The 26,917-nt window shown below is 38.1% G+C and overlaps 1 pseudogene; it reads right to left on the bottom strand.

Moving 5' to 3' along the window:
- The window catches only part of LOC149225853 (glutamate synthase 1 [NADH], chloroplastic pseudogene), a 39,590-nt pseudogene extending 13,328 nt beyond the window's left edge, over nucleotides 1–26,262 (bottom strand).
- Nucleotides 26,263–26,917: the final 655 nt, after the last annotated feature.

Genomic DNA, 26,917 nt, shown 5'->3' with positions numbered 1-26,917 from the left:
TAGCACGGCAGTTTTCCAGCAGCTAAAATGCAGATCAGTGTGAGGCCATTCCAGGAAAGCTTTCTGGATTTTTCTGGGTTTCTTGAGTAGAGACTGAATCCAGAGTTTCAAGCTTTTTCCGAGGAGGGCAGCAACCCCAAATCATCATTTGTTTTCTAGCAACAGCGGTAGCACAACAACATCATCCACGCAGAGAGGCCATTCTTGTCATTCTGAGAGTATTTCTTCACTTGCCTTGTGCAAGTCGAGGTGCCATCTGTCTAATCACCTCTTGTACTCATTTATTGCTCAGTATAATAAAATGGCTTAGCATTTCTCGCTGCACTTTTTATGTATCTGCTTATATTTCCGGTTTACATTATTATATGTTGTTCCACTGTTATTTTATCACTTCTGGGTTATTATATCATTTGCACATATTTGGTTGGAGTTTTTGCTGGGGTTTGAGGAATATTTTGGGTTAAGAATATTACAACAGTTTACCACTGGCCAAACCTTCAATCACTGTGTACACACAAAGTATTCTCCATTTGAAAATCAATGGAATGGAGGAAAGGAAAAAACGGTCATGGAAACAAAAAACAATGGAAGAAGAATAAAGGAAGGAGACCCATGATTCTAGAGTTGTCCTCTCGTTATGTACAACATGAGCTTGTACTCTCAAGAAAGGTCAAAAGTGATTTTCAATTTGATAAATTCGGGATTAATTCTTCCCCATCCCCAATCATTCAACATAAATCAACTTCCCTTATGGGAAAATTAGCAATTAAGCATGTGTGAGCTATTACATGTACAAGGAGGGAGATTTAAGGAGAACAACAACAAGTAAACAATGTTGTAAAGTCTCTAAGGTGACAAAATATCACAGTCAAAAGGGTCATGCATGACCTGGGTGTTTTCTACAATTAGATCAACCCCACCATGGGGAAAATGTAGTGGATTGATAGAGACACCAACAATTGAGAAAACTACACCTGGTCGAGAATCAGAGTTTGATCTACGATATATTATTGTTTCATTGTATTGTCTGATGTAGAAATATTTTCAAATAAAGATATCTACTCTGAAGAATATGGCTATTAGAGTGTATGTGACTAGAATTTTACTTGAATTTTATTTTCATTATTAATGAAATATATATGATTTCTTTAGATTTCCTTGTTACTTGCTTGTTACTACGATAAAAGAAAATTAAGAAAGACATCTCCACCATATCATGTATTACTGCACAATGACAATGATAATAAACGGGAGTATGATGTGCAAGTTTGATGGAGGTTATGCGAGCAAACACCCTTTATACTATTGTTAATATCCTAGAAAAAGGCCACTACAATGGCCTTTCATTCATAATTATTTGTGCTCAGGTTGATGCTGAAGAACATTGTACGCAACTTCAAGGAAATAACTTAGTTTCATTGAGCCTGCCAATCATGATTGTGGAAGATTTCAGTCATATTGAATTGTTAAGAGCAATGCATACTCTGATTAGTGTAGAGTTGTAGGTATGCACATCAATGTTAGTCATATAAGTACAATATGCAAAATTAACTATAGGAATATTAAAGTGCATCCGTTGAAAATACCTCTATAATTTTGAATGCACATTTGTATCTCTCTGTAAATGAAATGAATCAAAGAAAAGAGATCATGCTACTTTTGGTATTTCAGGAACTTGTATTATGAAGGTAATGATAGGGAGTGTTTTCTGTCTTCTTTCAATTTGCGTGGTTAAATTTTTGTCGTGCATATCCTTATTTGCAATTTATGGAAACTTGTCTTTAGTTGTATTTTCTAAATTGCAAGATTATTCTTTGCCCTCGCAGATCATTTTGGTGACTTGGTTAAGTTCATATGAAGAAAGCTTACTTCTATAATTCTATTTAGTCAATCATTCCAAATTTTTATGTTTCTTTGCACCTTTAATGAGATTGAAGGGGAAAATAGAATTTGAAAAGATTTGTAGGTAAGAGAGACATATAGATTTTGTATGTATTTTTCTTGTTTTGATGATTTGATATGAAGGTTGTTTTTGTTGTAGACTTTGTTATCTGTAGCTCGAAGAGTACTTAGGTTACCTGAGAGGTAGAATCACATGATTTTGAGGGGTTAAATGTCTTAACACATTTCGCATATTTGTCAAAGTTGATATGCCACTGTGGTAATAGTTGCAATTATCCTAGACATCACAAAGATGACAACTGTGAGCCAAAGAGGGCCACAAGGCACAACACAAGGTATGGCACTAAAGACGCTAATGATGTTAATTCCAGATTGAGGAAAGATACAATCACATCCACTTGGGGTTATGCACCATGAAGCCAACTTCTAAATTGGAAAGGCTTAAGTAAAAGACATTCATGTCTAGTTGTAAGACCCCCTTATTGGTATCTAAGTATCTCAGAACCTATTTCTTGCAATGGTCGAACCTCAAACAAAAAAATATTCATGAGTACTACATGAGTTAGAAAATGAGGATAAATTAATGACTTTTGCAATCATTTAAGATGTATTCCATAAAATGTTTCTAACAAGAAACTGTTGATAAGTGTCCACATCTTAGTATATCTAAATTGAGCTTTTTTCTTGAAACTAGTATAATTGCACATAATCCTAACTCATTTGTCAATATCCAATCAAAATGTAACAGTGGATTTTATGCCAACCAGTCCCAATAACGAGTTGCATGCCACACTATTCGACCTAGGTGGGATAGTTTAGTTTGGACCAGTTGGTTAAGCTAAGTAATTCACGCAAATTCAAGAATTGCTTTTGGTAACAGTTTGAAAGAGAGATTACCTGGAATCAATAGATTCAGCAATAGCTTAAGCAATAGATCTAGTTCTAGGTGTAATTGATCCAGAGCAGTGAATGTGTTAGGGTCCCACCCTAACCCCCTTATTTATGTAGTAGGATCGAGTCATAGTTATAGTTAAGTAAGGAGTCAATAAATCCCATATTAATAATTGTAAGTGGTTAACCCGCAATTAATGACGGGACTATAGTTAGTTGCAAATGGGCCATGGTATTAGATAGATGGTATTAATAAGAACCATGGTATTGATCCATGGTATTGCATGTATGAGTTATATATAAAGGATAGAGACTCCCTGCGAAGAGCATCGTGTCTTATTTTGTAATCGAGCTCTGCTCTACTGGAGGTTGCCCCCTCGAAGAGGCAAGTGAACATTGTTTTCTGAATAATAAAATACTTTCTCTTGTTTCTCACTATTCTATGTTTTGGGTATATTTCTTCACATATTTGGTGTTATAGTAATCGTCTTGCAGGTTAAGAGCATAACAAGTGGTATCAGAGCACTTTCCAGGGCAGGTGGGATCTCAATTTTTTAGCAATTTTTTTTTTTTGGCTAGAGACTTGTTCTGGCGTCTTTAAACCACAAGATCTGTCGTTGAGCGCATAAAATTGCAGATTTGGGGAAGCATGCACGTAGGAAATACAAGAGGTGGTCACGCTTGTTGGACTCCCTTGTAAGCCTTGTGGGTACCCCTTCGAGTAGTAGCGCATTAGAAAGAATCGCGCACGAACTGTCTTCCAAGTACCCTCTAGGTATATCAGAAGCCCCCTAGCTACTTTGAAACCTCGCCATAGATAAACCATCGGCCGTCTTGTTGCTACAGCACACCGAGAGCAGCACTCGGAGAGATTACTCACCTATACAATAAGGTAGTTGGGTTGTACGACTAAGGGTACGGTTGATCCTCCTTAGTTAGAACCCTGAAACATTGGGCCAAGTACTACTGTCAGACTCTTATTTATATTGCGATCTGTAGCACCTGGCACTCCTCAAGACCATAGTTCCCTTTTCTATCTTGGGATCACACATAATCTCTGCCAGATCAGATCACGCAAGGGGATTTGCAGAAGCAACAAACATCAGTCCCGTAGTTCCGAGTTAGTAGACCAGCCTTTCCAATCTATTAGATCCATCAGATCCACAATAGCAATCTGTCTGCCGATTAGAGCTATCTGATCAGCCATTCAGATCTCTCAGATCCACCAGATCTGAGTAGTTGTGTGGGGTTCCTATACTGGGGCATGATTTTCGCAGGACTTTTGGCAGCATTGAAATTTTGAGGATTCGGCTACTGCAATATTCCTAAGGAGTAAAAAAGAAAAAGAAAAGTTTGAGACCCCCCGGGGCTCTTATTGGTGATCTAGCCCATAAGAATCAGGACGACGAGCTGAGCAAGGTGGTACCATTCAATTGTTAGTGAAAAAAAAAAATTCGGGCGGTCCCAAATTTCAAGTACATCGGATCGGTGCATGGTAGAAACTAGAGCTCAAGCTATGGCCAATGAGAAGATCGACAAACTTGAACAATCCTTGCAAGCCATCCAAGCTCAGCTTGAACAACTAACGGACGCACTCTCTAAGGGCAAGGAGGAATCCTGCGAGGAGGCGTATATTGGCAATGGACACAGTGAGGGTGAGTCTAGCCACTCTCTTCACCACTGGGGCACCCACCAACAATCCCGTCCGCGACCTCCCAAGCTGGATATGCATAAATTTGATGGTTCTCACTCGGCCGCATGGGTAGCACAAATGGAGCAGTATTTCAATCTGAATAACATCTTAGATAATGAGACTCAGCTTATGGTGGGGAGCATGTACTTGGACAATGAAAGATGGCAATGCTGGTGTTACACAAAAATATCGTCACCATGACTATTTTCAGTCAGTATGGGTCCATCATCACTTATACTGTCCTCCTAAGCAAGTCTCAGACCTCAGCTCTTCATTTCAAGCTTTGTAAATGAGAGAAAGACATTAAAAATCAACAAAGCTCTGGTTCCGCACTTTCTCTCACTGTTGCCTGTGGTCCCGCACCCCCTGTTCACATTACCTGCGGACCTGCCCACTCTGTCTCTAAAGGAGTGGGTGCAGACCCCTATGAAAGTAAAAAAGGCACAAGTTTATTCTAAAAAACTCACTTTGGGTTAATTCTAGATGATTCTAGAAGGAATTTTGACATGGATTGTTCGCTCTTAGGTGTTTCATGCATCCCAAAAGAGAAGGAGCTAATCCCTTGATGAGAGGAGCTATCCCTTTGAAGGAGGGCTTTATCCCTTTGAAGGAGGACCTAGTAACTTCCCTCCATTGCACTATAAATTAAGGCATTGGGCTGGTTGCTATGGAGGTTAGAAGCTGAAAATTTTTGAGGGTAAATGCTGGTGGAATTGAGACTTCCTAGTTAAGCTTAGGAGGAGAGATCACATACCTTTTTGGCTTCATTGGGAAGAGAGTGAAACTTGTCAAAGTAGAGGAGACTTCTTGCTGGACCCTGGGAGGAGCTTGTACAACATCAAGGCACAGGTTGTAAAGTTCTTCTTTGATTTGAATTAATACAATGAGATTCATTTTTCTCAACAAATTGCCTTATGTCATTTGTTTCATGAATTCCTTGATCATCATGATAAGTATGCTTTATGATATTGGCTTTTCAGGTGATATTTAATTTGTTTGCTTGTTTGTGCTTGCAGATTCGCTACAAGGGAGCTCATTTGGATCAAAAGAGCGAGGCTTCCACAAACTTGCATTGGACCCAAGCTAAGCCTAAAATACTTGTTTGCCTTTGTTTATAAATTGCATATTTAGAGAAAGATAGTTTTTGATTGGCATGCTTGTCACTAGATATCGTTTGATACTAGGAAGGTCAATCTTTTCTGCAATATCGACTCATTTCGTGTGACAGGTGGGAATGGCATCAACGTTGCAATGGAAGTTTTATGACTTGGGCCACCTTCAAAAAAGCTCTTACAGAGCGCTTTGACCAGGAATCTTCTTTTTTGGGTCGTCTCACTAAGCTCCGACAGACTGGCACAGTGGATGAATATGTTACATCCTTTGAAGCCTTAGCTTTCCGCACTAGGAATCTCCCAGATGCGTTCTACATGGAATGTTTTATCAACGGTCTTAAAGAGACCATACAAGCCCACGTCCGTCTACACCACCCTCCCACATGTTCGGAGGCTTGCAAGGTAGCCCGTAACGTGGAACATGCATTAGCAGCCCAGTCCATTTGCCCAAATTTCACGCCAAGGGTCGCCCCCCACAGGCTCACAGAACGACTCAAACACTTAAGGTTCAAAATGTGTCACTTGCAGAAATGGCCGAAAGAAGAAAGCAAGGATTATGTTACTACTGTGATGAAAAATACTCCCCAGGTCATAAATGCAAGGAGCCCAATTTTTTTCAAATTGATGCCACTGATTACAGCTCATTGGAGGAAGCCCCACCACTTGAGGAACCGGAGGAGGTAGAAGAGGACAACCAGAAGGACAATGTACCTGACGAACCAGTTTTTTTGCTACATTCTTTGGCAAGGATTTCTTCACCTCAAACTCTCATAATCGGAGGTTTCATTAAACATCGCCCAGTAGTAGTCTTGATTGATAGTGGAAGTACACATAATTTCATCCATCAAAAATTCGCGGAAGCAGTGCATTGTTTTGTACGAGTAGTTTCTAACTTCCAAGTCCAAATTGCGGATGGGGGAATAGTGAAATGTGAAGGCCGCTGTGAAAATGTCAAACTTCAAATGGGGGATTATCAATTGAAAACCCACATGTTTGCCATACACATGGGAGGGTGCGACATTGTCCTCGGTGCTGAATGGCTTCGCACTCTTGGGCCAATCACAATGGATTTCCAAGAGTTATATATGAGCTTTAAGCAGAACAACTCCACACATACCCTCCGTGGACTCCATGCGTGAGCTCCCTCTATCATCAGCTCACATAGGATGGAAAAATTTCTAAAAAAGGGCCATCATGGACTTATAGCTCAATTTAATGCCATCCAGGCCGTCGAACCCAATTCTCTGCCGATTTATCCTGAGATGCAACAGATTTTAAATAACCATCTGCCAGTCTTTGACAAGCCTCATGAGCTTCCACCCATGCTAGGGGAACATGATCATAGCATCACCTTGGTTCCAGGGGCCCAACCACCAAATGTGCACCCATACAGATATTCGTTCACCCAAAAGAATGAAATAGAAAAAATAATCAAGGAACTTTTGGAAGCAGGTGTCATTCATCCTAGCATTAGTCCTTATTCAGCATCGATGGTCATGGTGCTCAAGAACGATGGGGAATGGCGGATGTGTCCAAACTTCAGGGCCCTCAATAAGTTGACAGTCAAAGATAAATTTCCCATCCCGGTTGTTGATGATTTGCTGGATGAACTCAATGGGGCTCAATTCTTCACTAAGTTGGATCTTCACTCAGGCTACCACCAAATTCGCATGAAGGAAGTCGACATTCCAAAGACTGCTTTTAGAACTCATGAAGGGCATTATGAGTTCCTGATCATGCCATTCGGTCTTTGTAATGCCCCATCTACTTTTCAGAGCCTTATGAACCACCTTCTCAAACCATATCTCAGGAAATTTGTCCTTGTCTTCTTCAATGACATCCTCATCTATAGTTGCACTTGGGCCGCACATCTTCAGCATGTAGATCTGCTCTTGCAACTGCTCTGCAAGCATAAATTATTTGTTAAGATGTCCAAATGTTCTTTTGGCATGGAAGAAGTTGAGTATTTGAGCCACATTGTGTAGCGTGAAGGTGTCAAGGTGGACCCCAAAAAGATCTAGGCAATGCAGGATTGGCCTAAACCTAAGACCTTGAAGAGCCTGAGAGGATTTTTGGGTCTCACAGGCTATTATCACAAATTTGTCTGCAATTATGGTCGCATTGCGAAGCCCCTCACTGAAATCCTCAAGAAAAATTCATTCTTCTGGAATGATGATGCACAACAGGCATTTACAGCTCTTAAAAATTCCATGTGTTCCACTCCAATCTTAGCACTACCTGATTTCACCAAATCTTTTGTCATTGAATGTGATGCTTCGGGTACGGGTATTGGGGTGGTCTTAATGCAGGAAGGTCGACCCTTGGCATTCATAAGCCAACAACTAAGTGGGAAGGATCTGGGACAATCTGCCTATGAGAAGGAAATGATGGCCATCTTACATGCAGTAGATACCTGGGAACCTTACTTACTGGGGCGACGTTTCCAAATCCACACAGACCATCACAGTCTTAAATATTTTTTGGAGCAATGCCTGTCCTCCCCACAACAAAATAAATGGCTCGCAAAAATGCTGGGATATGATTATGAGATCATTTACAAGAAAGGGCGCGAAAATAATGTCGTAGATGAATTATCTCACCAATTTGAGGAGGAAAGTACCCTGCTTGCAATTTCCCTTCCCATTCCAGAATGGATTGAAGAGGCTCGCAGGGAATGGTTTTCACATCCCTAGCTCTCCCAACTCATTACTCAATTGCAGGCAGATCCAAATTCCACCAAGGGCTACTCGTGGTAGGATGAGATTCTTCGCTACAAGGACAGAGTCATAATATCACCAACATCCACCCTCAAAAGCCGCATTTTGGCAGAATTGCACTCATCCCCCATTGCAGGACATTCAGGCTTTCAGAAGACATATGCTCGCACTAGAAGATCATTTTTTTGGACAGGCATGAAAAAGGACATTCTTACTTTTGTAGCGGAATGTGATGTCTGTCAACACCACAAAGGGGAGACAGTCAAAGCACCAGGCACATTACAATCGTTGCCCATCCTGGCATCTATATGGACGGAGGTTTCTATGGATTTCATTACAGGTCTTCCAAAGTCAGGAAACAAGTCAGTCATCATGGTGGTTGTGGACCGACTTTCTAAGTATGCTCATTTATGTGCCCTACCCTACCCGTTTACACCGACTTTGGTCGCTCAATCTTTCATGGATCAGATCTTCAAATTACATGGCATGACCACTTCTATTGTGTCTGATCGTGACCCGATCTTCATCAGTAATTTTTGGTAGGAAATCTTCAGGCTACAAGGCACCCAACTAAAACTCAGTACTTCCTATCATCCACAAACGGATGGTCAAACTGAAGCCGTCAACAAATGTCTGGAAACCTACCTTAGGTGTTTCACTTCAGAAAAGAAACATCTATGGGTACAGTGGTTGCCTCTAGCTGAATGGTGGTATAACACCAACTATCATGCCATCACCAAAGTGACTCCCTATGAAGCAATTTATGGTCAACTCCCTCCTTCCCCTACTTCTTACATCAGGGGGTGCTCAAAGGTACAAGCAGTGGATCAACTCCTACAAAATTGCACAACCATGCTCACCCATCTTAGAGAGAATCTTCATCAAGCTGAAAACCGCATGAAGCAATAGGTAGATCAGCATCGCTCAGAGCACCAATTTCAAGAAGGGGATCGGGTATTTTTGAGGCTGCAACCATACAAGCAAACTTCACTCAAAGACAATGGTTGTCATAAACTATCTCCAAAATTCTACGGACCATATCAAGTACTTCAGCGCATTGGAGAAGTGGCCTACAAGCTAGCTTTGCCACCCACTGCAAAAATCCATGCAGTTTTCCATGTCTCATGCCTCAAGAAAGTGATTGGGAACAATTACAGAATTCAAACCAGTTTACCTGAATTGGATGAAGAAGGGTCAATCTGGCTCCAACCTGAACAAGTCCTAGACACACGAGAACGGCACCTGTGTGGCCACATGATCAAGGAAGTGCTCCTCAAGTGGAAAGACACCTCTCCGAAAGATGCAACCTGGGAACCAGCCACTATTCTTCAGCAGTTTCTACAGCTCCAACCTTGAGGACAAGGCTATTCTTAAGGGGGAGGTCATGTTAGGGTCCCACCCTAACCCCCTTATTTATGTAGTAGGATCGAGTCATAGTTATAGTTAAGTAAGGAGTCAATAAAGCCCATATTAATAATTGTAAGTGGTTAACCCGCAATTAATGATGGGACCATAATTAATTGCAAATGGGCCATGGTATTAGATAGATGGTATTAATAAGAACCATGGTATTGATCCATGGTATTGCATGTATGAGTCATATATAAAGGATAGAGACTCCCTGCGAGGAGCATCGTGTATTATTTTGTAATCAAGCTCTGCTCTATTGGAGGTTGCGCCCTCGAAGAGGCAAGTGAACATTGCTTTCTGAATAATAAAATACTTGCTCTTGTTTCTCACTATTCTATGTTATGGGTATATTTCTTCACATATTTGGTGTTCTGGTAATCGTCTTGCAGGTTAAGAGCATAACAGAATGATCGAGTGGCTTACTCAACAACAAAGGTAGTAGATCCAAATCCAAGTGGCCCTGGGCAATATATAAGTGAAATGATTGAGTTTGGGGTTTGTAGAGATCATATAGTCCCCCAGTCCCCTAGAAGCAGAGATCTCGCCAACTATGATTGGGTTGTAATTCCAGTTTTATAACCATAGAAAGGAGTTTCAGTTGACCGAGTGAAATCAGGGGCCCCACCACCCATAACACCCAACAGAACAAACCATCATTATAAGCACCCTCTATTTTAGCTTCAATTTAGATAGTTATAGCCTCTTTCCAAGTTCCATGTCTAAAAATATGAGCCTAAGGATATTTCCTAAAGGCGTGAAAGGTGAGGATGTTTTCTTCCTTCCTAAAAGCAGAGAAAGAATGTCGGGTTTAAGAAGGTGTGAGACGACGGGCTCACCAAAATGTGTTGAACAAGAAAACACTAAAATGAAATAATAAGACAAAGACCCCATAATTCAATGCAAGGAATAACAAACCACTCAAACAAAAAGAAAGTTACAAAAATGAAAGAGAATACCACAGGAGGGAAAAAGATGTGACTGTGGAGAATGTGAAGGGGAATTAAATTCCATTAAATAAAATGTTGAGTCTTTTCTTTAGTTCAATGGGAGGTATTTATGATTATAAATAGTTATTAATTGTATGAAAAGTGTTAGGTCTTTGTGTCACCAAATATTATTTGAGGGGATTTTGCTTGATTTATCAAAAGTGAATTATGGTAATGATCAATCATCATTTCCAATTAAATGTTTAGTTTCATAAGGATAAGTAATTTATGGAGATTTTTTATGATGTTCAATAGAGGGAGTCAACATGGGAAAGGTAATATCTTGGCTCTCACATGTTTTAGAATATTGATATCTCTTTGTCCATAACCATTAGGGGTGGAAAAATAACATAGGTTCTAGAGCTAAGTTTGTTCCAAGTTAGGTATATGCGGAACCACAAATTGGTGTTGACCTCATGGATATGATAGAAATTTGGTGGCTTGTAGGGTAGTCTTGTCATGAAATAAGAAGGGTAGACATCAAAATAAATCAAAAAGTATAGTGAATTAGCAATGTCATAGCATTAATGATTATTTCCAATTAAATGTTTGTTTTAGTAAGGATAACTAATCTATGGAGATTTTCCATGATGTTCAATAGAGGGATTCAACATGGGAAAGACGATAGTTTGGCTTCCGCTTGCTTTAAAAATTGATTTCTTTGTCCATAAACATTAGAGGTGCAAAAAAATCCTAGGCTCTAGAGCTAAGTTTGTTCCAAATTAGCTATATCTTGAACCACAAATTGTTGTTGACCTCATGGATATGATAAACATTTGGTGGCTTGTAGGGCGGTGTCGTCATGAATTTTTTTTGTCATTTATTATCTAGTCATATTTTTTACTCCTAGACTAAATTAGTCATTTAAGTTAGTTGCTTTTAGTTTAGTCACTTATTATCTAGTCGTATATTTTATACCTAAAATAAATTAGTCATTTTTAGTTTGGTCACTTTAAATCGCTGAAATTTAGTAGTAATTCAGTTGAAATAATTGTGGTGACTGACTTTTTAGTCACATAGTCATTAATTTCATCATTTTCTACTATTTTATATCAGCTGAAAGCCTTTGGTGCTAGAGTTATAGCCATATCAATTATCATTATTTGTTGTTGTTGTAGAAATAAAAATGGTTGAAGGGCTCTCTATATTAAAGAATGAGTTTGTTGCTTGTGAAGGCTGTGAATTAGGAAACACTCACAAATATTAATTCCCCTCCAATTATGATAGGAAAATGAGAGATGTATTATAACTTGTGCATTTCGATGTTTTTGGACCCATGCAAACCAGCTCCCTAGGAGGTTCTTATTATTTTTCATTGTTTATTGATGATTTCACAAGGTACACTCAATGCTAAAGGTATCAAATGCATTTCTGTAGGACACTATTCATAATTTAAATGATATAAAATGTTTGACTCTTCTACTCACAAAGTATTTGCGAGTAGAGATGTAATTTTCCATGAACAAGTACATGTAATTGCATTATCTCCAAAGTACCATTGCAATGTACATCAATTAGATGTAAAATCTACTTTTCTGAATGGTGATTTAAATGAGGAAGTGTATTTGACACAATCTAAATGGTTTGTGACAAAGGGGCAGGAACATTTAGTTTGCAGATTAAAGAAATCTTTGTATGAGCTGAAGGAGGCACCCAGGTCATGGTATGAAAAGATAGATTCCTTCTTTCTTCAACAGGGTTTTATGAGAAGCCAAAGTTATCCAAATTTGCATACCCAATTTGATGCAAAGGGGCATGTTGTACTGATTTCCTTGTATGTTGATGATTTAATTATTACAGGAAATTCAGTTAAACTAATAAATAAAATTAAGGTGCAATTGCCACAAATATTTGAGATGAAAGATCTTGGTGAATTACATTACTTTTTAGGTCTTGAAGTGTGGAGAAATGTTGGTCAGAATTTTGTCTCTCAAGGTATGTATGTTAGAGAATTGCTTAAAAAGTTTAAGATGGATCAGTGCAAAGTTGTTTTTGTTCTAATGCAACAGAATGTGAAACATCACTTTAATGATGGTACAAAGGAAGTTGATGGTACAATATATAGATGGTTGGTGGGAATCTTGAACTATCTTACTACAATTAGACCTGACTTAGCATACTATGTTAGTGTGTTAAATGAGTTTTTGATGAGCCCTATAGAAAGCCATTGGAGAGCAATGAAAGATGTACTCAGGTATCCTAAAGGAATTTTGATTTTGATTTTCATTATATTGATTCATTTGATGTTGAGCTGACAGGTTACTCAGATTTAAATTGAGCTAGTAATTTGGATGATAGAAGATCTACTACAGGTTACGCTTTTAGCATTGGATCCGGGATTGTTTGATGGAGTAGAAAGAAGAAACCAAATGTATCATTGTCAACCACTGAGGTGGAATATAAGGCTTTGCGTGCAACAACTTGTGAAGTTGTTTGGTTGAGGAGAGTTCTTCAAGATGTTGGAGAAAAGTAAAAGAAGGCTATAATGATCGAATGTGACAACCAGAGCTCGTTGAAGTTGGAAAACAATCCAATTTATCATGTAAAAACAAAGCATGTTGATGATCAGTGTCATTTTGTTAGAGAGAAGATACAATCTAAAGATTTTTTTCTTGAATATTGTAATACTTGTGAAAATGCTATTGATATTTTCACTAAACCCCTTGGGAAGATGAAATTTGAGTTGTTTAGGGAGATTTTAGGTGTGGAAATAAATCCTTTCCCATTAAGAAGAAAACTTGAAAATAATGGAGAAAATATTTGTTAGGTTGTTTTGACATTGTTTTATTTAAGACATAGGTCCTATTTTTGTAACATTTGTTTTGACCTCCGTATTAATGTTTGATTAATCAATGAAAAGTAGTGTTGTGGCAGCCTAAGTGACTCCTCACCTAACTTGTGCTGCGAGTTTCATTCATCTATTATTTTGCCTTCTTTAATTTCAAATCATATGCTTACTTGATAAGTCCCTATTTAGATTCGTAAAAGTCAAAGAGGATTTCTTATTCAAAAGTAAGATCACCAAACATGTATGTGATGCCGGGCACGCCACAGGTGTCGTTGTTGCATCCGGGCGCGCGGGGACGATAACAGGCGCAGCAGCCTGAATAGTGATACGATTTGCACAGCTGCACACTGCAGGCGAGGGGTGTGTAAGTGGAGAATGGGTAGGTTTTGTTGTCACATGTTACCCACGTGTAGTCTTCTTCGATGTCGAGCACTAAACGCTCGATCTGCAGAGGGGTTCTCTGCTGGATTTGGAATGTGTAGCTCAGCGTTGTCGTGTCTAGGGTAATCTGCGTGACGAGCTCCCTGGGCTGCTCTCGGACACATTTGGAGGCAATTGGCAGAAACAGATGATGACGGCGGCGATTAGGACTACAAGGAGGGAAGCCATTGCGTGGATGGGAGGCAGCGGGTAGTGGGATGGATGGAATTTGGAGTATAAATAGGAAGGGTTGGGGGACGATTCGATCCCTAGCTGGTCCTCGTACACGCATTCATTCGGCTGCCAACATTGACTTCAAACGCTGCTACGTATAGTTGGCAATAATGTATAATGACATTTTACTTGCACCAGGGTCACCGAGATCAGGATTCGAGATCGTGCACTTGTATTTTTTCTCGCTTCCTCTTATTGAGTCTCTCGGAGGAAAATTTGGTAAATGTTTTTGGATTTCAATTTTATTTAAAAGGAAAAAAAAAAAATTAATAAAGGAACCCTACATGGATGTTTTTGCATTTTATAAAAATGTTTATAGTTCAAATATTTTTTAAAATAAGTTTTTTTAGTTAAAATTGTAATCAAAATATTTAATAGATAAAATTATAAAATTTAATTGTGGAGATAAGTGTTTGGATAAGTGTTTTACAATTTACTATATTTAAAAATAATAAAATAATATTTAATAATAAAAAAATATATCAATGTCTCTTATAAATAAACGATTTCAATTTTTATTTTAATTTTATATCCACTTTATATAGAGATAAACTACTTGAAAATAATGAAAAAGAAAAAAAAACTTTTTAATATTAAAAAGATATGTAATTCCTTCACTGAGTACACATATGCCATCTTCAAATAATATAATTGATATAATACTATATGTAATTCATTTTATGTTTAGTTGTCATGTAATAGCTTAAATTAAAATAAACTAATAAGAAAAAATATTTTACTCTTAGCCATAAATAAAATATTTCAAAGTTTATATTAAGTTAACATATTTTTATATCAAATTAATAAAAATAAAAATAAAGTAATTTAAATTATAAAAAAAATCTTATGTTTTCATTTTCTTTATTGTAAAGGACATGTATAATTTATTGCATTGTTAATATGAAGTTGATATATAACATTTAAAAAATATCAACAGCAAAAAAAATTACTATAAGAGAGGAAGGGGATATTTTTTCCCTCAATAAATAAACATAGATTCAATATGCTTAGCCATTGTGGACCTCAACTACTATATATATATATATATATATATGGAGAGGGAGAGAGGACAAAAATAATTATTTATATTTAGAGAGAGTTTTATAGATATATGTCTTCTATTTCTAAATATGATTGAGAAATGTATTGAGATTCTAAATGTGTAAAAGGTCAACTCCAAATAAAATATTTCAAAATATATATATATATATATATATATATATATATATATATATAAAAGTTATTCAGGGAAATTTGTAATTTATTATTTTTTAATATGGAGTTGACATACATATATATATATATATAACATTTAAAAAAATAATTATAACAAAAATAATTTTATATATAGAAAGAGTCAAAATGTGTAAAATGTTACCCCAAATAAAATATTTCAATATCAACTATATATGAAAGTTATTTAGGGAAATTTGTAATTTATTATTTTTTAATATGGAGTTGACATACATATATATAACATTTAAAAAGATAATTCTAACAAAAATATTTTTATATATAAAAATACTACATATTTTCTGCTTCCAAATATGATTAGAACATGTATTGATTTTCTAATGTGTAAACTGTGAATCTATGTTGTGTGTGTTTTCTACTTTCAAATATAATGTGTAGAATGTGAATTATATATATATATATATATATATATATATATATATATATATATATATATATATATACATTATTATGAATATTTTATATAAAGAAAGAGAATTTTTATTCCATTTAGTTATTTTTAGGGGGATTTGTAATTCATTCATCTTTTAACATGGAGTTGATATGTAGGATTATATATATATATATATATATATATATATATATATATATATATATATATATATAAAATATGTTGCTCAAAATCAACATAGATCTATCTCGACTTAGAATCTACGAAGAGTCAAGAGAGATAAAATATTTCAACATGAAAACCTTTATTTAAGTTTTGCATTAAAAAAAGGTTTTCATCTTGAGATATTTTATTCTTGTTGGCCCTTTGTAGATTGAGAGATAAGATGGATCTATGCTCATATTTAATTAAATTTATTAAAATGTAATATTTCTTTTTTTTTTGTGAATCAACCATTTATATTAATTCATGATAAATTTACATCGTGGTGAGCAAAACCTCAAAATAGCAAAGGCCAGACCCCTATTGGATTTGTTGACCAACAAAAACAAACAAAAAGACACAAACATCAACAAAAGAAAACTAGAAGACGCAAGATCAATTGCCCAAACGGACCAGAACTGCTCAAAAATCAAAATACATCCCACCCTCATCATTAACCATCCAAGTTACACAGATCTTGATTGTCAAGCCTACCCTCTCTAGGGTTGTGGAATGCTTCATGTACAAGAGACACCATGTATGCCATTCTCCCTTCAGATTTGTCTAGCCACTCTCGAAGTCGATTCTGACCTCTTCAAAGGGAAACTAGCTGATCTAGAATATGCCATTGATTATGTTGTATATTATTCGGGAAACTAATGACCTCATTTTGATCATTGTGTCTATCCTGAGCCAATTTTTCAACCGCTACTGTCACTTAACGAATGTGGGCCACAAGGGAATCAAAGGATGAAGGCAACTTCACACACCTAGAGGAGATGTCATGCGGTTGCTGTAGAAAATTATGGTGTAGATTTGCAATTGCCCGTGAAGTTTCAATCAAAATCACATGAAAAAACCTACTCTACTAATCTATAGAATTCAATTCACAATTTAGAACATCAATCACAAACATGAAATGAGAAATAACAGACATGCACCAAGTGTTTTTCTAGGGGAAAGAAATCTGCTAAAAACCCCTTTTCCTTCTTGCATTAATTTGATGAATAGAGATGTATTACAATTATTCTGCCCAACTGAGTATTGATTTTTGTGTAGCTTGGGAGGTACTCCAAGCCTTGGTGTTTGAGGGTTGGAGGTCAAAGCACCACAAATGGGCTTGTGGGCTTGAGGTCCAAGCTTGGGGGTTTTACACCCATCATGATTGGGGACAAAACCATGATGGAGGTAAGACATGTGATGGACATGGATGATAGTTCTTGACGATATGATTCCAACACGTCAAGAATCATTCGAATCCGAGTTTTTGTTAGAGAGAATGAATTTTTGAAGTTGACTAATTAATTATTGGTTACCAAGTCATGTAGGCTTGGTGTAAACAAAGTCCAATATAAAGGTATCTTCATCAATTCGTTGAGCCCTCATATGTGATACATATGAGGTAAAGTATTTTGTTTTAGAGCATCCAAGAGAGCAATACATCCTCTTAATTTTTTATGGAGAAAAGAAGGTCTAGCCACAACAAGAAGAGAGTCAAAGGGGCAGTGTGAGGAAGTTGAAAAGGCATCGTAATATTCTCTATTTTCTGTAGGAGAAAGCGTGGTGAGAAAGGGTTGTTTTGAGGCGTGAATTGGGTTTTTATTGGGTGCTTTTGTTGGGAAGAGAAGGCCGCATATTTGGAGGAAAAACTGAGTTGTTTTGAGGGTAGTTTGTGGGGGTCTCGAGGGAGGTTGAAGGCTATAGGAGCTTCTGTGCTAGGCTGCAGGCCATAGGCAACAACTAGGCCATATTTTGGTGTTGTGTTTCGGTGATACAAGGCACGGAGGGGCAACATAAGTGTCGAGGGCCTCTCCCTTGGAGAACCACAGCCCTAGAAGGGCTCGCTTGCTGAGCTGCGTGGAGGTTGAGGGCAGCATGGTGTGCCCAAAATAGTAGTACAACAATGAAATGTAGTAACATCAACGTTTGTGGAGGTGTATTGGGTCAAGATGTGACCAATATTTGCATCTGCTAAGGATAGCCTATGGAAGTCAAGGAGGAGGGATAGATTTGATGGTTAGATCCCCTACACTAGTGACAGATTCCACAGTGATTGGGTAGCAAACTTGCAGCAAAAGATTGTTGTGCATTGGGTCAAAGTGTTGACCATTGCTTGGGTCATTTTGTCGGCTACTTGTAAGAGGCCTTAGGAGTTGTTTGGAGGAGCCCACGTGGATATTTGGGAGGCGTACCAAGCAGCTAAGGTGATAGTAGGAACATCAGATCGGAAGGTAAAAGGATAACAACAAGGTGTATTACAGATGGACCCATGTATGATGGATTGATGGTGTCCTAGGCAAGGACACATTGATGTGCCCAAATTTGTGCAATAGCTCCTCTATTGCAGAAGCAAAAGGAAAATTGGAGAAGTATGTGGGAAACCATGTGTACGGGTATCCCAAGTGTGGGGATGCCCTAACTAGGTGCATATGCTATAGTGTGGAGTTAGTCTCTCGTGGACTGTTGGAGGGGAGCGTGAGAGAAGAACAAGTGTGGATGAGATTGGGCACTTATGGTCTGTTGGAGGACAAAGTGATAGTGTCCAAGTTGGAGCCCGATGAGAAACACCTTGATGGACAAAGGTGGTTGCAAGAGAGGTAGTTGATAAGCTCAGGGTTTGATCAACCAGGAACAATTTGTGGAGCCCGAGACTTGTGTGTGGAGAAGGAAATCTATAGCAGAAGATGGCCAGTCCTCCTAGCCTATGTTCATTGTGGGAGATGGACATCTTGCAGTGATAGGTGTCAACCCTCTATTCCCTATGTCGGTCTTCATTGGAGTAGTGCAGGAAGAAAATAGTGGGGTAAAGTCCCTAAGTAGCTAAGGAGTAGTAGTGGACAGATTGAGAGTTGTTCACAAATGGAGTTGTGAACAACTCAACAAGAGTCTCGGTGTGTTTTGGCCTTGATGGATGAAGGAACAACTAGAGAGTAGATTTGATAGCTAAGATTCAGTGGCCAGATGGATTTGGAGCATTGATAGAGGTAGGAGATGCAGATCAAAAGCCGAAGGACTAGGCAGGTACAGGGTACGATTGAGGGGAGCTGAGAGAGTCAGCTACATCAGCCAAATGTTTAGTGTATCTTGTTGAGGATGAATTGGTTGTTAATGGACTGACACCAAGCCCCAACTTTTTATCTTGTACTAAGGGCCATTATCCCTGGTACATGAGCCCTAGATTGATGTATTATATGTTGTTAATATAACAAAGTTGGGTTGAAAAATTAAAAGTTTTCTATGTTCTCTGCATGTGTGATTTACTACTTTTTATTTCTGTTGCGCAAAGTAGTTTATGGTTGATATTCTTGGTTTGGTAGTGTCAATGATTTTAATACTCTAACCTAGACCTAAGGTCGTGGAAATTCAACATGGTGTCAGAGTGTGTCTGAGCTTCTTTGAGAGATAGTGAATCAGAGTGTGCACAACGAATCAAATTAGAGGGAGTTGTTAGTGTTTAGATCATGGAGCAGAGGGTTTAGCCAGAGACATTGAGATGTGGCCTCAATAGACTACATGATGAGATGGGTTGGGAGTTCTGGTGGATTGGTGGTGAACCTGGTGCACTTCAGTATGTTGTGTGGTGGTTTGTAGATCATGGAATTCCTATGTCTTGTCATGGATGGTTGCGAGAAATCAAGGGTTTCTTTGGCATGGACAAGATCATGTGGATCAAGATGGCTTCATGTGATGTATTACAGGTTGGCAGGCTAGAATCTTCATTGGATCGTGATATTGCATCTGAGATTTTTGGTATTTTCATGAGTGGTATTTGATCCAGGAGGATGAGTGTTTGTAGGACTGAGCTAGTGGAGATCGTGTAGGCTTAGAGGGAGTCTAGCCTAATAGGGCGCAACCCTATGGAGGTTTCAGATCTTCAGGTTCAGAGATGATGAGGTAGAGGCACTACTAAGATTTTTAGATTCATTCTACATGGTATGTTGTAGTGATCGATGCCAAATGGGCTAGTGTCGTCACCGGATGATGATGGTTACTTCCTAGTCTTGGAAGTACCTCCCTCACTAAGAGGGAGTGTTTATCTTTGTGTAGCTTGGGAGGTAATCCAAGCCCTAGTGTTTGAGGGTTGGAGGTCAAAGCACCATAAATGGGCTTGTGGACTTGAGGTCCAAGCTTGGGGCTTTTGCACCCATCATGATTTGGGCGAAAACTGTGATGGAGGTATGACATGTGATGGATGCAGATGATAGTGCTCGGTGATACAATTCCATCCCATCGAGAATCATTCAAATATGAGTTGTCGTTAGAGAGAAATGAATTTTTGAAGTTGACTAATTAATTATTGGTTACCAAGTGATGTAGGCTTGGTATAAACACAGTCCAATAGAAGGGCCTCTTCATCAATTCGTTGAGCCCTCATATGTGTATAAATATGAGGTAAAGTATTGTGTTTTAGAGCATCTAAGAGAGCAATACATCCTCTGAAATTTGGATGGAGAAAAGAAGGTCTAGCCGCAACAAGAAGAGAGTCAAAGGGATAGTGTGAGGAGGTCTAGAAGGCAACGTGTTATTCTTTGTTTTCTATAGGTGATAGCGTGGTGAGAAATGGTATTTTGAGGCATGAATTGGGTTGTTCTTCGGTGCTTTTGTTGGGCAGAGAAGGCTGTAGATTTGGAGGACAAACGAATTTGTTTTGAGGGCAGTTTGTGGAGGTATGGAGGGAGGCCAAAGGCTACAACAGTTGTTGTGCTAGGCCTTAGGAGATAGCTAGCAGCTAGGCCATCCTTTGGTGTTGTTTTTGGGTGATACAAGGCACAAAGGGGCAACGTAAGTGTTAAGGGCATCTCCCTTGGAGAACCAAAAACCTAGAAGAGCTTACTTGCTGAGTTGCAAGGAGGTTGAGGGCGGCATGGTGTACCCTAGCTAGTAGTACAACAGTGAAACTTAGTGACAACAACGTTTATGGAGTTTTATTCGGTCAAGATGTGACCAATATTTGGATCAATTAAGGGGAACCTGTGGAAGTCAAGGAGGAGGGGTAGATCTAATGATTAGATGCCCTACACTAGTGATAGATTCCATAGTGATTGAGAAGCAAACTTGCAACACAAGATTGTTGTGCATTGTGTCAAAGTGTTGACCATTGCTTGGGTTAGTTTATGGGTTTCTTATAAGAGGCCTTAGGAGTTGTTTGAAGGAGCCCACATGGATAGTTGGGAGGCCTACCAAGCATCCAAGGTGATAGCAGGCACATTAGATATGAAGGCAAGAGGACAAACAAGGTGTATTGCAGATGGACCCATGTATGATGGATTGATGGTGTCCTCGACAAGGACACATTGATGTGCCCAGATTCGTGCAAGATATCCTCTATTGCAAAAGCAAAGGGAGGATTGGAGAAGTCCGTGGGCATCCATCCGTAAGGATCTCCGAGTGCGGGGATGCCCTAGCTAGGTGCAGATGCTACAACTTGGACTTGGTCTCTCATGGACTTTTGGAGGGGAGCGTGAGAGAATACCAAGTGTGGATGAGTTTGGGCACTTATGGTCTGTTGGAGGACACTGTGATAGTGTCCAATTCAGAACTCGGTGAGCAATGCCTTAATGGACAAAGGTGGTTGTAGGAGAGGTAGTTGATGAGCTTAAGGGTTTGATCAACTGGGAGCAATTTTTGGAGCCCGAGACTTGTGTGTGGAGAAGGACATCTACAGTAGAAGATGGGAAGTCCTCCTAGCCTGTGTTCATTATGGGAGATGGACATCTTGCGGTGATAGGTGGCATCCCTCTGTGCCCTATATTGGTCTTCATCGGAGTAGTGCAAGAAGACCATAGTGGGATGAAGTCCCTAAGTAGCTGAGCAGCAGCAATGGGCAGATTGAGAGTTGTTCACAAATGGAGCTATGAACAACTCAACATGAATCTCGATGTGTTGTGGGCTTGATGGATGAAGGCACAACTAGAGAGCATATTCGATAGCCAGGATTTAGTGGCCAGATGGACTTGGAGCATTGATAGAGGCAGGAGATGTAGATCATAAGCCAAAGGACCAGGCAGGTATAGGGTACAACCGAGGAGAGTTGAGAGAGTTGACTACATTAGCCAGTTTTGGCTCGTTAAGATGTCTTTTTACAGGCAGTCTTAATCCCTACATTAGTTGTCAACCCGAGGTAATTCTTTCTATTTCAAGAGTGCCAACGCAGTATGTCCAATGAAGCTAGAGGTTATCGAATGATGAATCATTGCAATATTTAAAGGCTAATTCTTCAATTCAATTCACACAACTCTGCAAAGAACTGTCTATGAAAGAAATAATCACAACACACTATGTAATTCTGTGCAACTTGTTCCGAAACCAATTGGAGTTGAATGCAAATGAGAATTACAATAATAATCACTCAAATAAGCTTGAGGCTAATCCCACTTAATCAAGTAAAGCAACTATGATTATTGAACAACACTACCAATCTATAACAACCCAAGTGAATATGCATTATTAAATTGAACAACAATAATAAATGAATCGCAATCAACAATCGGTAATTGAACAACAAATTGTAAGTGAACAACAACAACGATAAAGGATTCCTAAATGGTAAACATTCTATGTTGCAATCCATAGAAGTTAATCAATCTTGTCTCTCAAGATCTATGATAACATCTATTCAAATTAACAACAACCAAACACACATTCACTCATTCTAATCAAGGCGCTACTTAAGTATATCTCACAGCTTCGATATAAATCTAATTGAGCAGAAGTATAAACCAATGTCACAAATATTCAAGATAAATGAAATAACTAAACATTAGATCAATTGCAAACACTGAATATAAAACTACAACACAAATGATCCAGGTCCAGGTGTGACAAAGGACCCTTCCAAGACCTTTTACTTTCGTGATGTGTTCAATTGCATTTTTAAAAATAACATGAATGAATACATTTGCATGCTGTAAAGAAGAGGAACATGACAATCATCAATACATGAAAACATAAGTTGTTGATAATGAAGTTTGTCCAGCAGGGACTACATCTCCGGGCCCTGGTGTCAAGATGGTGTAGGCCGCTGCATTAAGTGTTTTCAATAGTGATGGTGTACATAAGAGGTGACATCGCTATCATACAAGGAAAATGCCCTCACACAGGAGTGGTTCCAAGAGATGTTACGCTACAAGAACTCTCAATTAAAAGGACTCCTATCAGTATGACACAAAACTCATGCATGATGATCATCCCGCCAACATGGCATAAAAGGGATCTCAATGCAAACATACATGGTGACAACATGAGTATCCCGTCAACATGATGACAAAGGGATCTCGAATAAAACATGATGAATCATGACAAAAAGTACATAACACAGATGATTCTACGTCACATCAAGGAGGAATCATGAAGCAAGTATGAAAACAAGATCCCACATCAAACATCAAATAGGGATCTGTGCAACACAATTCATAGCAAAAGAAGTACATGAACACACTGCATATATATCACATCCAGGGGCCATCTGAAGAAAATGATGTCAAGCTATTGAAGCTTCTCGTACCAGCAATCTCACGGCATCGAATCGCATGGAAATGGTTGCTCGCACATGGATGCTAACACCTGCACTCCACTTAGAAAAGTGGCCAAAAAATAGAATGAGAAAATGGATAATCTAAACACACCATCAGATTTGTGGCATCGAATAGTGCAAAATCAACTGTCAAATTTCTAAATTCTGAGAAAATGAAAATATGGGGCTAAGGGAATCTTTTAGATTCCCCCTAGATTCCTCAAAGATTCCCTCCTCCAGGTCCTCTGAAAATCTGCTTCTTAGATTAGGAAACTAACTATGCCATTTGGTTTGTGTTGCCGAGAGGTGTAAGATCGACATAAAGTTTGTCCAATTTGGACACTGCAAAAATTTCATCCTCTTGGAAATTTCACTCAGTCATGGTTCCACCTACAATAAATTAATTAAAAAAATATCGTCTTGTTTTCTGTGCCCACTCCTGGTTCCTCCATGCCTGTGGGTGCAAAAAAATGAGTTTTATATAAACTTTTGGGCAGATATTCCCACGTGGATTGGTTGGCATGCTGGCTAAACATGTCGAGTTGTTGAGGAGGGGTCGGGGGGTCAAATCTCGCCCCTCCCCGAATTAACATGTGTATATATTTTGTTAAGGCCTAATGGTTGGGGAATTAAATATTCTGTTGGCATGTTTTTGTTTTGCAACTAACATCAAAATTGAACCGAGGTTGATGGCATATTAACATTTAGCACATTTAATGAGGGGCAAATTAAGGTTAGGTGGAGCGTCGTATTAAGGTGTTGATATGCTCCATATATGGGGCCTCCTGGTGGGGGCCAGCCCATGTGGGTCGGGCGAGTTCAATCCCCGCTGGCCTCACTTAATTCATGACACTTATTAATAAGGTGGTGGGTGTGATGTGGGTGGCAGGGGTCATGGCCCGCCACCACTTTATATATATATATATATATATATAATATTATATATATATATATATATATATATATATATATATTTAATTCCTTAATCAAATTGGTCGTTTGTTGGAAAATTCGAAAATTGACCATAGGAGATATTTTAATGAGGCCACAATTTCACCCAGAATCCAGCCCAGGTTGGTCAGAATCCAATGGCTAGATTTCTACGAAATTGCGTCTTCCTTAAGCTTGCCAAGTCACCCGGTCAACCCTAAACTTTGACTGCCTCTAACTTTCGCATATAGACTCAATTTGGCGAACAATTCACACGACCGTGATCACGATGACGAGATATTCAACATGAACCTAGTTCGAGCACAATCCAAACACTTTGATTTTTGACCCTTTCTAAGTCCTCTTGGACTTCTGCATGTGTCTGGAGCCTCCTAGCTCAACAAAGGAGTAGTGGAACTTCTTGTGACTAGGCCCAGACTCACCAGAATCCTCTTCTTAATAAAAAATCAGAATACAGAGATGTATCAAACGTAACCTTCTTTCATTAAATTCAAAGTAATAGCTGGCAGAGTCACTGAATTAACAACTTTTTTGCTTCAGAAAGAATAATTACAAATTAAAAGTCTCAACCCATATCTAGTTGCCTTTCAGCCCTATATAACATAAAAGGGAAACTTGGATAGAAGCGAATCCTCAAGATCAGGAGATCCTAAAGATTTCACAATATAAAATCTGATCATATGATAAAACAAGAGTATTCAAACTGATCTTCCACTTCCTTATCTTCCCTAGACGATGTGGCTTTTCCCCTTTATTGGCTCGTGCTATCCTGCCAACTGAAAAACTTTTTCCCAATCACATCTTTGCATACAAAGATAGGAAAGAATCATTTTTTCATACTAAATTTTCCTATTTTATCACCAAATAGTTTCTTCGAACTTTATTTGATAGTTTCCTCATTTTAATCTATAAATGGAGATAATCTTATAAGGATGAATGATAAATGAAGCATTTAATGAAGAGAAATCATACCCTTTTCCTATCCCAACATAATGCCCAACTTACCTTGTTGCACATCCTCATGCAAGAGTATAGTTCAGATGCAACTGTGAGAGGGAATAAGTAGGGTATACTTCCTCCCTGTAATTTCTAAAACCATTCTTTTGCTTGAGGATAGCAAAAGCCTGGGTTACCTCATGATATTTTAAGTTATAATCACTATGGTATTGATCAGGAGGGTACCATATGATTGGGGTTCTATAGCGACATCCTATCCAATATGGCCCCATTGTTAAAATCATATTGCTATATTTATAAAAATGGGAAGAGTCAACTTGGAAGTTACGGTATCCAAACAGCTCTTGGCCCCTCACAGTGTTACTGGAAACTTCCCATCTTTGCCTTGATGCAGCGAAGGCTTCTTCTTTAATATCCGGGAAGTATTCCTTTTCAGCCTGAATGATATCAGTATGGATTGGCCCCAATTTTCCTACGACACCGTCTTTTTTCATAAACTGCTTATGCTGGACAGATAGGAGTAGTGGCTGTGTAGGTTCTCCTCTGACCCATGGGTCAATGCCATACTCACGCCTTTTGAATGTGTTGTAAGCCTTGGCCCATTTTAGCTGATTAGTAGCAAAGGAGAGGAATGCCTGAAATTGAATGTCCCCTATAAAAGGGGCAGGGTGGTTGTCCTTGTCATCCTCTAAAACAAAATTATGCATATAGAGCTCACAAAGGAGGCCTTGAACCTTCTCATCGTGTTCTCTGAAACATTTAATAAAGTCAGGAGTGGTTTTAATTTCTGCTGGTTTACTAGCCTTACTGGCCTTAACTTTTAACAGGAGATATCTCTCCATAAGAAATAAAGCATAATTGGTGGCGGGAACTCAACAAGATAGAGTGTCTGAATAGAGAGAACAGACAGTGTCCATTTGTTCTCTGGCTTTCTGCAATTGACCCTCTAAATTTTCAACCTTCTTTTGCTCAGCCTTGTATCCACGGATTTTTTTGGATTTTATAAAAATGTTTAAAAAAAAATTAATAAAGGAGCAATCCATGGATGTTTTTGGATTTTATAAAAATATTTATAGTTCAAATATTTTTTAAAATAAGCTTTTAATTAAAATTGTAATCAAAATATTTAATAGATAAAATTGTAAAATTTAATTGTGCAGATAAGTGTTTGTATAAGTGTTTTACAATTTACTATATTTAAAAATAATAAAATAATATTTACAATAACAAATAAAAAAATAGTAATAACAAAAAATATATCAATGTCTCCTACAAATAAATGATTTCAATTTCTATCTTAATTTTACATCCACTTTATATAGAGATAAACTACTTGAAAATAATGAAAAAGAAAAGAAAAATTAATATTAAAAAGATATGTAATTCCTCCACTGAGTACACATATGCCATATACAAATAATATATTGATATAATATGATATGTAATTCATTTTATATTTAGTTGCCATGTAATAGCTTAAATTAAAATAAACTAATA

The sequence above is a fragment of the Pinus tabuliformis genome, chromosome J (genome assembly GCF_031772625.1).
Source record: "Pinus tabuliformis cultivar Carrire ecotype Pingquan chromosome J, CPIR1, whole genome shotgun sequence".
In the NCBI taxonomy this organism is placed as follows: Eukaryota; Viridiplantae; Streptophyta; class Pinopsida; order Pinales; family Pinaceae; genus Pinus; species Pinus tabuliformis.
Note: the sequence above shows the minus strand (reverse complement) of the source record. Positions and strands in the feature narration are given on the sequence as shown.